This window comes from Myotis myotis, unplaced genomic scaffold, assembly GCF_014108235.1.
Source record: "Myotis myotis isolate mMyoMyo1 unplaced genomic scaffold, mMyoMyo1.p scaffold_m19_p_7, whole genome shotgun sequence".
In the NCBI taxonomy this organism is placed as follows: domain Eukaryota; kingdom Metazoa; phylum Chordata; class Mammalia; order Chiroptera; family Vespertilionidae; genus Myotis; species Myotis myotis.
In genome coordinates this window covers 66,462,269-66,474,384 of record NW_023416379.1, presented here as the reverse complement: position 1 = coordinate 66,474,384, position 12,116 = coordinate 66,462,269, and the positions used below count along the sequence as shown (strand labels likewise).

Sequence of the window (12,116 nt, the reverse complement as noted above, 5' to 3'; positions counted from 1 at the left end):
TATTTCTTAATTAATATATGTAAATTTTTTTTAGACATAATGCTTTTGCATACTTAATAGACTACCATGTAGCATAAAAATAATTTTTATATGCACTGGGAAACCAAAAATTTTTATTTGCTTTATTGAGGTAGTCTGCAATCAAACCTGTAATATCTCTGAGTTATGCCTGTACTCTGGCCACTATATGGAAAATAGATTATAGGAGAGCTAAGAGAGACCTCTAAGATGCTATATCTCAGGCAAGAAATGATGGTAATTATAGTCACCATGTGGTAGATATGCAATTTCATTAATGCACTAGAGGTCCGGTGCATGAAATTCATGCATGGGAGGGGTGGGGTCTCTCAGCCCAGCCTGTACCCTCTCACAATCCAGGACCCATCGGACATCCATTTTGCAATCCTGGACTGCTGGCTCCTAACCGCTCACCTGCCTGCCTGTCTGGTCACCCCTAACCACTCACCTGCCTGCCTGATCACCCCTAACCACTCGCCCAGCTGCCTGATTGGCCCTAACCACTTCTGCCTGCCTGTCTCATTGCCCCTAACCACTCACCTGCCTGCCTGATCTCCCACTTACCTGACCACCCCTAACCACCACTGCCTCACCCCCACCACGGTGGCTTTGTCCAAAAGGTCATCTGGAAGGACGTCCAGAAGGTCATTTGGCTGTCCGGTCTAATTAGCATATTACACTTTTATTATTATAGATAGGCAGCAAAATTCTAAACTGGAGCTGCTACTCTTTGGAAATACCAATGTCTGAGGCTACAGTGTTTATGACAAAGAGGGTTGACCAAAGCTTATCCATGAACCCAAGTAAGCATTCTTAGAAGTCCCTGAGGGGGACAGACAGAAGGATCTATCAGAGACTTTGCAATCACGATGACTACATTTATAATCACAGCTTGAAAAGCCTGAGATGTTCAAGTTTCACGGCTATAGGGAAAGGATGTAGGACCAGAAGGCACATAGTGTACACTGCTGTCTAAGAAAAGGGAGCAATGGCTTCTCTAGTCTGCCTCTAACATGATCCCAGGTAGGCAAATTCCTGCCATGCTTTCACATTTAGTCCATCTGGCACATATACCCTTATAACACAGATGGATGCATCAGGCTGTGTTGGTGTCAACAGCCATTAGTATCACCCACCATAGCCTTCTTGCACTGATTTCATGCTCAACTAGCAACCTAATTATAATGTAGCTTCCTATGAAGATTTTCCTATAAGTGAGTTCCACACTAGTGATCATGAACTTTAAAATTTGCTTGATAGTTACGATTTTCATTGAAAATTAATAAATTGGTTCAAAGATGTATTTATGTGAATTCCATGAGTCTAACTGATATAAATCAATCCTCTTGCATCTTACCTCTCAGAAAACTTCAGGTTTCCGTCTTGCTAAGTGGAGGAACAGGCTTTGAATCCATGGCAAAGAGGGGACCAGCATAAGTCGCAGACCAGTCTCTGAGGTGATTTGAGTTGGATTTTGACAAGGGAATAAGAGTTTACCTGGTGAAGAATTCAGAAGGAAACCTGAAAGAACAAAGTGTGAAAACCACAGAGGCAGGAAATGAAGTATTTTGTTCACATAGTTCTTTAACCTAAATGAAGCAGAAACTGAGCATTTGCGCTATGATGCTTACCGCCAGAGAGAGTGAGAGCTATTTGTACACAGAAGAAGACTAGAGATTGGTTTTAGACAAATGTCTCTGGTGATGCTGTGGAGCACGGACTGGAGTGGACAGAGACTGGAGGAACTGGAGTGAGTTAGGAAGGGTCTCAGTGGGAAAGTGCATGAACCTGAACAAAGTCAGGGGCAGTGGCAGGGAGGATAAAGAATGAACAAGACAATGCAAAACAGACCATATGTAAACATTAATGGAGAAGCATGCATAGATTTAGCTTAGCCACATAATTGGAGAGCAAGATCATTAACTGAGATGAAAATAGAGATGGAGAAGCAGGTTTTAGAGTGGAATATATTGAGTTAAGTTTTGAACACATTAATTTTGAAATATCTATGCTTCATCCAAGTGGAGATATCCAGAAGGCAATGGAAACACAATTCTGTGGTTTAGGAGAGCCATATGGGCATAAGTTATAACTTTGGGAATTGTTATAGATGATAAGCCAAGTTATAGAAGTTGATAAGTTAGAATTTGGCAGTAGTGTGGGTGGTTTTCAGGGAATATGGTGATAAGATTAAGAATTAAATTCTGGTTGACAGAGTAAGAGGAGCCATTAAAAGATTTTGAAAAGTAATCAAAAATCTGGGGAGTCAAATACAATGTTATAAAAGCCAATGAAAATGAATATTTTAGAATCTAGAAACAAGTCAGCATTACCAAATGCTCCAGAGTGGGCTAAGAGAATAAGAGCTGAAAAGAGGCCACGCCATTTAGCAGCCAAGTCATCGGTGATCTTTGCCAGAATAATTTCAGTGGAGGCGTGGGAGCAGAAGTCAGTTGCAAAGACAGCATTTGAGCATAACTCTTTCAAGAATAAATCTTTTTTAAAATAATAAAATAAATAAACAACACCAACAAAAGAAGTTTGACAGTTAAAAAAAGAAATAAAGTGGCAACTCTGAAGGAAGCAGGATCCCAGAAAGCCCCCAGACTGAAGACCTTGCGTCTGTTTCTTCTTTATTCTCAGTCTAGCAAACAAACATGTACTATTGGTATTTCATTCAAATTCTGTTCAAGACTTACTCTTCCTCTCTTTCCTGCAGTTACTTGTCAAGACTTCTTTGTCTCTGACCTGCTTTCAGCCCTCCCAACGACTCCCCCTGCTTCTGCTCTCTCCAAGCCATACTCCACCCAGCTGCCAAATTAATCTTCTAGAACAGCAGTTCTCAACCTGTGGGTCGCGAACACTTTGGGGGTCGAACGACCCTTTCACAGGGGTCGCCTAAGACCATCGGAAAACACATATATAATTACATATTGTTTTTGTGATTAATCACTATGCTTTAATTATGTTCAATTTTTAACAATGAAATTGGGGGTCACCACAACATGAAGAACTGTATTAAAGGGTCGCGGCATTAGGAAGGTTGAGAACCACTGTTCTAGAACATCAGTTGCTTCATGTGAGTCCCCATTCAAAAAGCTTCAGCAGGAAACTAGATCTTAAAAGTTCTCATCGCCCAAAAAAATTGCAACTATGTGTGATAATGAATATCAACTAGATTTATCATAGTGCTTATTTTGCAATATATACAAATATTAAATCATTATGTTGTACACCTGAAGCTAATGTAATGTTAAACATCAATTATATCTCAATTTGAAAAAAAAAAATGAAAAATAAAAATTTGCTTTTGCACTTAATAAAAAGAAAACTTCAGGTGAGTGAGAAGCGATCAACCAAAGAACTTGTATGGATAGTTGCATATCCCATGGACACAGACAACAGAGTGGTGAAGGCCTGGGATGGGAGGCGGACAGGGGGAGGGCTAGAAGGGATCAATGGGGGTAAAAGGGGAACATACGTAATACTTTCAACAATAAAGATTTTTTAAAAAATAAAATGGAATCACACAGTAAAAAATAAAAAAGAAAGAAAGAAAACTTCAACAGTTCCTCACTCTCTCTTATACTCTCCTTAGCCTGAAATTTGACATTTGGCCAGGATTGGTCTTCCGTATACAAAACGGAGTTTTCACTATTCTTAAATTCCAAGTCACTGAGCATGCTCATCTTCCTTTTGACTGATACACTGTCTGCGTTTTCTCAGGTAATCAAGCCTACCCATCCTTCAAGGCCAAATTAATTTACAAGTTTTCTGTGAGAAGAAAAAAAAGAGTAGGAATAATTACTAAACAATTTTGTCTATTTTACCTTTCTGGTGAACTAGAAGGAAGGAAAGGGGGGAAAGATATGGGGAATTGGTTAAGAAAATAACTAACAATGTCTAGATTAATGTAGAGATCAATAACCATACGATTTTGAAAAGTGTTATTGCTGTCCATGCATTTATATACATTTGATATTGAAGTTTTCTATTCACTTCAAATAGTAATATGTTGTTTTTACAGCAGCACAGCAACTCCTGTGTTAAAGGTTTCTAGACTGCTACTGAATATATGAGCAATTGCTATGTGGCAGGTTTTAAATCCAGCTTTGAAATTCAAGCATTAGAGAAAAATACCCGGGGAGCTTTTCAAAATTACACACATTCCTGGAGATTCCATTATCACCTCCTTCAGGGACTAAGCCCCCTACCTGAGAAACCGTGGTTTGTGAGTCTTGGGTTTGAGAATGACTGCAGACTATTTTAGGTGGGAAAAGACAGAAATTTCAAGTTAGTTATTCCCAGTGAAAAAGAAATCACACAAAAATGAAAGCAATTAATTAGTATAAGGAGATCCCTCTCCCCTAAGTAATCGAAAGGGCATTTGAAAAATATGTAAGGAATGTAATATCAAAGTAAAAATAAATCAGCCAACAGACTGTCTGCAATCTGCTGAGTGATATATTTAGCATATTTCACAATTAAGTAAGCTGACTTTTAAAGTTGTTGGTTTTTTTTAATATATTTTTATTGATTTCAGAGAGAATAAGGGAGAGGGCGATAGAAGCATCAATGAGAGAGAATCATTGATCAGTTGCCTCTTGCACATCCCACATGAGGGACTGAACCTGCAATCCAGACATGTGCCCTGACCTGGAATTGAACTGTGACATCCTGGTTCATAGGTCCAGCTCAACCACTGAGCCACACCTCTGGGCTTAAAGTTGTTTTGAGAGTCTAAATGACTATTTAGGTTTTTTTAATGACTATATAGCACTCTAAATATTATTCATTGTTAATCACTTTGACTCTGCTGTGTCCTATAGACAGGCGATATTGCTTTTCCTGCTACACTGTATTAATAGTTCTTAATGATATAATAGAATTCCATCAGAGCAATCTTTTTTTTTTTTTCAGTTTATGAATACCAAACAGCCCCAAGCTGATTTGATGACTAATACCTTAGACCTGTGCTATCATTGTTTACTCATAGCAATTATAGCCAGTATTTATTTAGCACCTTAAATTTGTATGGCTTTGTATTTATTTTTGTTAACAAAAGCAAACAGAACACTTTGCAATAAGTAGGCACCTAGCTCTAATGAAAAATACTAAGGTACCAAAAGTTCAAATTCTATCCCAGAATTTTAAAATTAGAGGAGACTTGGGACAGACATCTCTTGCTTCATTGGCTTTCACTCTTGGTGGGTGTCTGAATCACCTGGGAGCTTGTTACATACATGGATTCCCACATTGGAGGGTTTTTATGAGGTCTAGAAATCTGCATTTAAAATCAGAACTCAGGATGGTCCTTGAACTCCAGTTTGAAAATTACTGACCAACCCCCTCACTTATACGTGATGAAACTGAGCCCAATAGTGGTTAAGTGACTGACCCAAGGTCACACAGCCGGCTAATGACAATCCCATGTAGAGCTGGTGTAGCCTCTCAGCTCTGTGCTCTTCCCACCCTGACACCCTGCCTATTTACACTGACCTCCTCCTGGATTCCTACAAGAAGGCGGTCCCCTCTCTAGTCCTGCCACGAAAGTAAGTTTATAGAGATATTCTGTAGGTGTCATAGGCCAGAAAGAAGTGACCCCTGTGTGAATAGTAGAAAAAAAGCTGTTAAAGGGAGTACAAAAAATGCAAGCACCAATGGAACAGTAGGGCAAAATGCCAAGGGCTTGGTGAGATAGACAAAGACTGCTATGAAATGGCAAGTTTACTCATCTATTCACTTAATGTCACTAAAATCACAAATAATAATAACAATAATAATAAAAACTAGATTTGTGCTGCTGATACCTACATATCAGAAAGGCTACGCCCAGAACTTACCTTTCTGAATTTCAGTTTCTTATCTAAAAACAGTACGCTAAACCTACATGCCACACAGAATTATTTGAGTATAGTAATACTATATGAACAGTGTTTTATGCAGTCCTAGCACATGGTGAATAAAAGTTATAATTTAAAATATGTATTATTATATGCTTGGAGAGCCAGGGAGATTATAATTATACACATACCAAAGTAGAATTATTGGTACCTCTCATCACTAGAATGCTATAGAAATTACAAAGCATGGCAGAGGATATAAGAAAGATTAAGGAGTTTTATGAGAGCAACTCTATATAATCACAGGGATGGAGCTAATGGAACATAATAATAAACAAAAGAAGCTAGACACAGTATCATAAGCACTATGATTCCATTTGTAAAGATTAAGAACAGACACGACTAAACTATGTAGTTTGGGAATATGTCGTTAGGAAGCCAAACTAGAAAGCAAAACAAGGAGTTAGCAAAAGCATGAAGATAGTGGTTCCCTGTAAAAGGTACTGAGGGGGTTGCCATTCGGAAAGGCGCATTGCTGGCCTCTGCAGTGCTGGCCAGTTTCTATTTCTTGGTCTGGGTGGTGGTTACATTGGTCTTCCCTTTAAAATACTTGTCTATTTTTGTTTTACACATTTCTGTGTCTGTATATTTCAAAATCAAATTTTAAAAGGTTTTTTTTATATATATATTTTATTGATTTTTCACAGAGAGAAAGGGAGAGGGATAGAGAGTTAGAAACATCAATGAGAGAGAAACATCGATCAGCGGCCTCCTGCACACCTCCTACTGGGGATGTGCCCGCAACCAAGGTACATGCCCTGGATCAGAATCGAACCTGGGACCTTTCAGTCCGCAGGCCAACGCTCTATCCACTGAGCCAAACCGGTTAGGGCTAAAAGGTTTTTTAAAAGATAAATTTAGTAAATAAAACCCAAAGGAGGCACTAGACATTCCTATTACTGATGTTTGAGTTGTCTCTCCACATGGACTATGAGGATAATAGAGAGCTGCTGTGCAGCAGGTTAAGTTAATATTTATCTGTGTACTGGCCCAGGGGACTCACACCTGGAGGTATTGTGATGTTTAATTGCAAAGCATTTGACCAGAGGTTGCCAGGATCCACTCAACACTAAATATATAACCAATCTAATTCCATATGATTTATTAGTTCAGTGCTGATTATATTCAAAATCATCATAGTCTTAAAAATAGCTGTTTTCGCTTGTTCCAACACTGTTTGCAGCCATAGTTTCTATGGTTCCCAACCACAAATGAAGAAATAATATATGGCCTAAAATGGAAGATGAGTCATTTTTTGAGTTTTCCAAAGGCAAACATTGACATTTTGCCACTTTGAAATATTCCTGCATTTATTTTGCTTTTGGTGTCTTTCACCAGAGACTAAACTAAAACTTTAACCAAGACATTCAAGGATGAAAATATAGTTAATAGCTATGGTATATCATTTCTTTTTTTTTTTTTTATCATTTCATTATTTTAATTAGCTAGCACTATTTTAACATCTAGATAAGACTGCTTTGAATAGTGTGTCCATGTGTATTGTTATTATTGATTTTGTTATAAAATAATTAGAAATTTTTAAAAAAACAATTTTGTATCAGAGTTGGTAACAACTCCTTCCATTGAATTCTTTTTTTTTTCCATTGAATTCTTATAATGTTTCTAATTTCCTGTGATTTATTACCAGAAGACGGAAAATGGACCCAACCTGCTATATGTGTTACTTCCAAATTAATTAATTGGTTTTTCTTCAATAAAATATATCATACATACAAGAGAGTATAATTTATACATACACTTTAAAGAATAATAAGATAAACATGCATTTACATACAACACAACTTAAGAAAAAACACACAACCCAAATCTTTGTTCCCTTTCTCCTTTTTAAGAGACAAACACTATCCTGAATTTCATCAATCTCACACCATGCTTTCCTTTGCAGTTATACCACATGTATGCAGTACATATAATTATGCCTATTGTTCAGTTTTACATGTTTTAAGAATTAAATAATTGAAATCATGTAATACTTTTCTTTAATAAATTTTCTTTACCATTGTATTTTTTATTTACCATATTGATAAATCTATCTGTTCTCAATGTATATTCAATTGTATTAATATATATCATAAAGTATCCATTCTTATATTCATACATGCAGAAGGCTCTTGGATTGTTTCCAGTTTGAGAGCTAATGATGTTGTAAACATTCTTAGTCATGTCTCTTGGTATTCCTGTGCACACATTTCTTAGAAGTGAATATCTAGGTGTGGAATTCTTAGGTCATAGGTATGGATATCTTTAACTTTAGTGGATAATAACAAATTGTTTCTCCAAAGTGGCTGTACAAGTTTACATTCTTGAATGTATGAAATTCACTTTTCATTCCCACAGTTAAAATAAGGCAACAATTTTAACTTTCCCTTGTTGATTGTCAGTTACAAGTATTAAAGCAAATTCTAAAAAGAGAAAATAATTGGCTCACATAACCAAACAATAGACGGGGGAAAGGTAGACTTGGCCTTGGGGGTTGATTGGAAGCAAAAATTTGAATTTCATTAGGATTTTCCTCTAGTGCTCATTTCTGCTTCTCAGTGAATGCTGGTCTCATTCTCTCAGAGCCGCTTCTCCATCAGGGAAGGGGCATTGTTGTCTGTAGTTCAGCTTCACCTCTTCCCAATTTCTTCTCAGCTCCAGACTGAACACTCCAGACAATAACTCTGAATGGGCCAATGGAGGTACAAGACCATTCCTTAGGTAAATAATAACTATGATTAACAGGTGAGGCACTCTGATTAGGTCCAATGACCACTTATGTGGCCAGAGAATAAGAGACTTTGTTGCCAGAGAAGAGAATAATGCACTAGTATATGCAAAACCAGTAAAGAATTATAACTAATTGTGACTTGTGGGTTGTGGCTAAATGAAATGTATCTTAGTTTAACCTTACGTAGATATAAAGGAAAACACTTGGGAACCAGAGGGCCAAGGGAATATCACATCTGAGGACTGTGACTCTTTCACCATTAGGAGGTCAAGTAAGGCACACCTCTCTCCAAGTACCTAGACATGACCTGTGGAGGAGTCACAAGTAGGAGATGAGGGAATGGAAGGTACCTAAGAGCTTCCGTGAGATCGAACTTTATCTGAAAGGAAGGTTATAATGCTACAGCAAATTTTAAATGTCATAGGCTTAAAATGTTAATATTTTTCTACTAATCAGAAGCTGGAAGCTTCGCAAAAGACCAGATTTGTTATAGACAGAAATGAATAAATTGCATATGCTCAGCATAACTGAGCTGTGGTGTAACACGATATGGCTTTTAAATTCCCGCTTCTTTCTTCTGGCTTAGGCATTGCTGACACAACCTCTTTTCTGCCCCTTCTGGCTGCAGCCCTTCACATCTCTGCTTGGTCCTCTCTCTGTCTCTGCTTTTATGTCACAGAGCCCTACCACCAGAGGAATTGATTGGCTCACATAACCAAAAGTCATGTGAAGTCAGCATCCTTGCCACCCGGGAACTAAAAACCAGACATACCTCATATTCCCTCACACTTACCATTTCCATGTATACCAGCCTGACTTCCATCTGCCAAGTTATCAATTGTCTTTACATTTTATTCTTTCTAAAACATCATTTTGCTGATGGAAACATAGATATTGAAGAAAAACACAATGCAGAGACAAAAACAAAAGTTAAATAAAGAACACAGAATTGCAGAACCTTTTCTAGAAAAATGGGTCAATTTTAAACAAATAGTTCTCCCAGCATTCAAAGAAGCTAAAAGCAATTTGGCCTTCCTAAATTAATGAGCCTGAAAGACTAATAAGAGATTTTTAAAAAAGATGAAAAGAAAATAGAAGATGAAAAATGAATTAATAGAAGAATAAAATGAAACTATTACAGATGTGAGCTTCTCATTAGAATCAACAAAAGGTAAAATAGCCAAAACCGGTTTGGCTCAGTGGATAGAGCGTCAGTCTGCGGACTGAAAGGTCCCAGGTTCGATTCCGGTCAAGGGCATGTACCTGGGTTGCGGGCATATCCCCGGTAGGAGATGTGCAGGAGGCAGCTGACCGATGTTTCTCTCTCATCGATGTTTCTAACTCTCTATCTCTCTCCCTTCCTCTCTGTAAAAAATCAATAAAATATATTTTTTTAAAAAAAATGTAAAATAGATATGAATAAAAATATAATCAAAGACAAAGAGGACAGGCTTGAGGAATAACAAAATGAAATGGATAAGAACAAAGAGATAGAATTATAAAAGATGATAAATATAGACAACATACAAATAACCACTGTTCTGGAAGAAAATACATGGAATGGGAAGAAAATCCAATATATAATTGAATAAATGTTCCTAAAATTAAGATTCAAAACTATAGATTAAAAAGACATAGCTTAGCCAACACCCCCAGAAAATTGGATTAAGACTGATTAATCAGACATTCTAGATAGTGGATTTTGGGCAGGAATTTGTAGGAAGTTACACCAGCAAGAACTAAGGAAACCATGAATCAAGTCACCAAAATGAGAAAGAATAGGAGGAAATGAATTTAAGAGATATTTGGGATCCTGACATGTTGGAAGGCAGCATTGTGTAGTTATTAAAAGGCCAGCTCTGTAGTTAAGCCTGGGCATAGATCCCAGCTCTATCCTTTACTACCCAGTGACCTGGGTTAATTATTTTGCCTCACTGTGCCTAGTTTTCTTACCTTTAAAATGGAGATAATAGCCACCCACATAATATGGCGACTGAAGATGAAATAAGATAGCACACATAATCCTCCTGGAAAAATGCCTGGTCCATATTAAGAAGTATTAATTATTATTAATTTCAAAAGACAATAAAAATATATTTAAAATTAAATAAATAAATTCAACAGAGCTTGGTAATTCTCTGAATATGAAGGAATCAGAGAGAGGGAAGATACAAAAATGATTTCTAGGTTTCAAAATTAGACAACTGTAGTGCCATTCATTAACAAGGACAATACAGCAGAGAAGGTTATAAAATTTTCCAGTTGTAAAGGGTTCATTTTGAACATGTGAAGATTGCAGTATCTTTGGGCAGATAGAGATATTCTGTGAACACCTAGAACTTAGGAGAGAAGTCTGGCTAGAGGCAGTTGCAGATGCCCTTAATGTGGGTAAGATTTCCTGTGATGTTACACATGAGAGAAGAAAAGGGGTGAGAACTGAACCTGTGGAACATCCTCATTTGTAGACGGGCAGAGGACTAAGGTCTGTGACAAGGGACCAGTAAAAAATAAAGAAGAAGAGGGAGAGGATAAGTGATGGGGCAAAGACACAAGGACTTTGGAGGGCCTGTGATCTAGAACACAGATGAATGGGTTAGCCTTCCTCAAAAGGAGGACACCCCTTCCACTTACAGAAAAAGACAACTATAGAATGTGCATAGAAGCACATAAGTTTGTAAATGGTAGCAAAGCTGAAAAAGTTCCCAACTGGTGTTTCAGTTTTCTCTATGAAGTAAGAGCAAGGCCATCTGCGGCCAAATGTGGGCAGTCGGTGCAGCAGCGAGGGCTAGGAATAGTGAATGATAGGAGGACAGCCAGAGATGTGCCTTCTCAAAAACAAAAAAACAAAAGAAACACATGAGGACCAGCAGACATTTATTTTATTTTTTTAAATATATATTTTATTGATTTTTTACAGAGAGGAATGGAGATAGAGAGTTAGAAACATCAATCATCCGCCTCCTGCACACCTCCTACTGGGGATGTGCGCACAACCAAGGCACATGCCCTTGACCGGAATCAAACCTGGGACCTTTCGGTCCATAGGCCGATGCTCTATCCACTGAGCCAAACTGGTTATGGCTAGACCAGCAGACATTTAATGAAAAGTATGGGTTTTTCAGGTTTCTTCGCAAGGGTACTTGACTCAAAGTTCCAGCAACTGGCATCTGCAGTTGCTGCGGTGTTGTCCAGCTTCACGATGTTTCCGTTTGCCAAAAACGCGCTAAGTCGTCTCCCAGTTCGAAGCATCCAGCAAACAATGGCAAGGCAGATCCACTAGAAAAGGACACCTGATTTCCATGACAAATATGGCAATGCTATTTTAGCTAGTGGAGCCACTTTTTGTGTTGCTACATGGACATATACAGCAACACAAATTGGAATAGAATGGAACCTGTCCCCTGTTGGCAGAGTCACCCCAAATGAATGGAGAGATTAGTAATCATCCCAGTTGGTGTTATAAT

General features: G+C 37.8%; 1 pseudogene; it reads left to right on the top strand.

Annotated features, from left to right (window-relative positions):
• The first annotated feature begins 11,771 nt into the window (after window positions 1–11,771).
• Window positions 11,772–12,116, top strand: LOC118660250 (annotated as a pseudogene).